Genomic DNA, 4,297 nt, shown 5'->3' on the forward strand with positions numbered 1-4,297 from the left:
AAGAGGTTCATGAAAATGGATGAAGGAGACATTCTTAAGGCAAAAAGATGAACTTTCCATGTTGGATCATCTGTCCATGTTTCTAAAGAGACTCACAGAAATGTGTAAAGTAGTGGAGGAACATTTTCAAACTTTTAAAAGATCAAAGGTTTAAAAACAGGCAAGCATGTTTCAACAACAACATTTTGAACACAAGATGAAGTGCTTGTGTTATTAACTTTATAGGGTGATTAGCTAGATTAGGTGGTCCATACAAGGTAAGTCAAGAGGATTAGTAAAGTGACTTATCTGGTAAGTACTCATGATTGCAGGAAGAAGAATGTTACAACGCACAAACACAACCATGTTAAAGTGGTATTATAGAGAGAAAGAGAAGAATAAACAAATGTATCAGGCATAAAGAGCAGTAGGGGATAGCAAAGACAATGAGTTAGATACGCAAGGCATAAAGTGAACTTCCTTTGATTTTATTAATCAATAGGTAAAGTTGTCATAGTCTTACCTGGCCATAAGGCTGCTCTTTCATTACAGTCAGCCAATTGGTGGTCATTTAACCTGAGGGTCTCCATACCTCAGGCAAGTCCTTCATTTTAATCTCGGCTGGTGTGGGAAATTATTATTATTTTGTATTGGAAACCAACCTTCCAGCCAACTGAGCTAACTAACCCCTATTAGTCAGCACAGAAATGTTGGACAGTCAGTTAAGACACCATAATTTTGTACTTTGAAGTGGACAATGGGAACTGCTAGTTAGGTTACTTAGGAAAATCAAGGGGGTCTGTTGAGATAAACACAGATATACTTTGTTAGTGAGTATTATGCAGATGTGAGGGGATCAGTACCAATAAAACTACATACTTATTGATAAACCCAGAAAAGTTCAAGTGGAAACAGCAATTCAATACATGCTGTAAAAACATTGGATTAAACTTCACCAAAGCAGTTGGAGTTTACCATTGGTTTGTTCTTCAACCACTTTGGTCAATCGAATTCTGTATAGATTATATTAGAAAAAAGTAAATGCAGTAATGAAATTAGATTCAAACCAAGTTTGTTAATTCGGAGATTGTATTGATGGGGTTGGCAGTGCCATATTTCTTTCTAAAATTATCTATTGAAGGATTCAGGGCAAGTATAATGAACATCAACAGCTAAAGCAATATATTAACCTTTGTTACACCAAATGGTTACATTAATATTGAGTCATGCTATTTGATTTTTTTAAAAATCCCGAAATCAATTTCGAAGCTACACTTCAAAAACTTATGAATCAAATTGTAGCTAAAGTATCTTACTATGTAGTTTAATTAACAAATGTCGTAATCTGGGTTAACATCTGGGAAGAACATGCAAAACACTGAGAAGACCTGGTTAAACAATTCCAGTTAACCAGTTTAGTAATTAATCTCACCAACAGTGAATTTGCAAAAGCAATGATTGCCTGAACTTCGTAGGGCAAGGGGGCTTTGTGCCAAGAATAGTGAAAGTAAAGTCTCTGTTTGAATTCACATTTCTCAAAGTAAATGAAAAACAATGAGATTTCTAGGAATGTGGGTTTAAATCACAACTTTTGGCTAGCTTCAGTACAACAGCTCTACCCGTAACATTGAGTTATAGAGATGTACAGCACGAAACCGACCCTTTGGTCCAACCCGTCCATGCCGACCAGATATCCCTACCCAATCTAGTCCCACTTGCCAGCACCTGGCAATTAAATGTTGTAATTGTACCAGCCTCCACCACATCCTCTGGCAACTCATTCCATACTCACACCACCTTCTGTATGAAAAGAGTTGCTCCTTAGGTCTCTTTTATATATCTTTCCCCTCTCACCCCAAACCTATGCCCTTGAGTTCTGGATTCCAACACCTCAGGGAAAAGACTTTGTCTATTTATCCTATCCATGCCCCTCATGATTTTATAAACCTCTATTAGGTCACTTCTCAGCCTCCAATACTCCAGGGAAAACAGCCCCAGCCTATTCAACCTCTGCCGATAGCTCAAATCCTCCAACCCTGGCAACATCCTTGTAAATCTTTTCTGAATCCTTTCAAGTTTCACAACATTTTCCCGGTAGGAAGGAGACCAGAAGTGCATGGAATATTCCAACAGTGGTCTAACCAATGTCCTATACAGCCGCAACATGTCCTCCCAACTCCTGTACTCAATACTCTAACTGATAAAGGAAAGTATACCAAACACCTTCTTCACTATCCTATCTACCTGCAACTCCACTTTCAAGGAGCTATGAACCTGCACTCCAAGGTCTCTTTGTTCAGAAATACTCCCTAAGATCTTACCATTAAGTGTATAAGTCCCAATAAGATTTGCTTTCCCAAAATGCAGCACCTCATATTTATGTAAATTAAACTCCACCTGCCACTTCTCAGCCCACTGGCCCATCTCATCAAGATCCCGTTGGAATCTGAGGTAGCCATCTTCGCTGTTCACTACTCTTCTAATTTTGGTGTCATCTGCAAACTTACTATCTGTACCTCTTACATTCAAATCATTTATATAATGACGAAAAGTAATGGACCTAGCACCAATCCTTGTGGCACTCCACTGGTCACAGGCCTCCTGTCTGAAAAGGATCTCTCCACCACTACCAAAGATCTTCTACCCTTGTGCCAGTTCTGTATCCAAATGGCTAGTTCTCCCTGTATTCCATGAAATCTAACCTTGCTAATCAGTCTCTCATGGGGAACCTTGTCGAACGCCTTATTGAAGTCCATATAAAACACGTCTACCGTTCTGCCCTCATCAATCCTCTTTGTTACTTCTTCAAAAAACTCAATCAAGTTTGACACAGTTCTATTACAAAATCAAGCAAAAGTACAGTGTTCAGAAGAGAGTCTAGAAACTTTTGACAGTCTGAAGGCAATCCTAATAAGTGAACTGATATTGGGTGCCCTTGGGTTTACAACATAATTAATGCTAGTCAGTTGGGGGGGGGAGCGGTGGGGAGTAAATGCAATATTGTTGCAAATTGATAAATCGAGACAAATTGTTGCTTTCAAAGCAGTCAGAAAGATGGCATGAAACTGAGTGGCATCGAGAGTCACAGCTTGTGCTGATGTATGTTACTAAGCTCTAAGTGCACGGAATAGGAGACATCCAGAGAATCTAACTAAAATCTCTTCCATTCTCCATGTGGGAGAAGCCAAAAAGGCACCAAAGAAAGAATTGTAAGACCAAGATTTATAGAATATCTATAGTGTAGAGACAGGCCATTCAGCCCATCAAGTCTACACCCACCCTCCAAAAAGCAACCCACCCAGCTCCACCTCCCTACCCCTACATTTCCTATGGCTAATCTACCTAGCCTACATATCCCAAGACACTATGGGCAATTTCCCATGGCCAAACCACCTAACCTGGACAACGTTGGACTGTGAGAGGAAACTGGAGCACCCAGAAGAATCCCACGCAGACACAGGGAGAATGTGCAAACTCCACACACAGTCACCTGAAACTGGAATCAGTCCTAGGCCCCTGGCACCATGAGGAAGCAATGCTAACCACTGAGCCACTGTGCCACCCAACTGTCATCCCATTGCGTTCTGAACCACAGTGTGTCATGATTTTAAAAAAAGGAATCATGAGACAATTTAAGGATGAAAATTATATGAGGTATGCAGGAACGTAGAATTCAGATTAGCCAAGATTTTATGAAGAATGGATCAGGCTCAAAGGACTGACAGGCCTATTCTTGTTCGCGTGTTTGGAACCTTCATGATTTGGACTTTCGATTTTTGAAATTTTGTTTTCCTCTTTCTTTTGACCTAAATTATGCCTTAAAAAGTAAATGAGTGCATTTTCTAAAGCAATATATTTTAAGTTGTAGAGTGGCAGATTCGTAAAGTTTCTTTTCCCTGCCATGATGAAACCTGATGTTAATTGCTTTTATCCTGAATAACAGGCAGGTAAATGGTCACCTTAGTGGTCTAATTTGGAAGGTATACATTTTCTGACGGCTTGTTGGGCAGGATTATTGGAGCACCTTTGGAGTTAAATCACGACAGCAAACACCGGAGATCACACTGAAGTGCACTTGCCCCTGTCACAACTCTGGGATGGAGTGACCACTACCTTTTGCAGTCACATCAGATCATGCTCAAACCAGAAACAACATGGACCCCAGACACAGTCACCACCTTCTGAGATGGACCAGGACTGTCACCAATGAAATAAAAGTACAAACACAGGCACCTTCTTTATAAAGCAGTCTACTTTATTTCAAGACTAATAAAAAAATTTTGAGTAGAAGAATATCAACAGTATAAAAAAAGTACAA

Source organism: Hemiscyllium ocellatum, chromosome 19, assembly GCF_020745735.1.
Source record: "Hemiscyllium ocellatum isolate sHemOce1 chromosome 19, sHemOce1.pat.X.cur, whole genome shotgun sequence".
NCBI lineage: Eukaryota > Metazoa > Chordata > Chondrichthyes > Orectolobiformes > Hemiscylliidae > Hemiscyllium > Hemiscyllium ocellatum.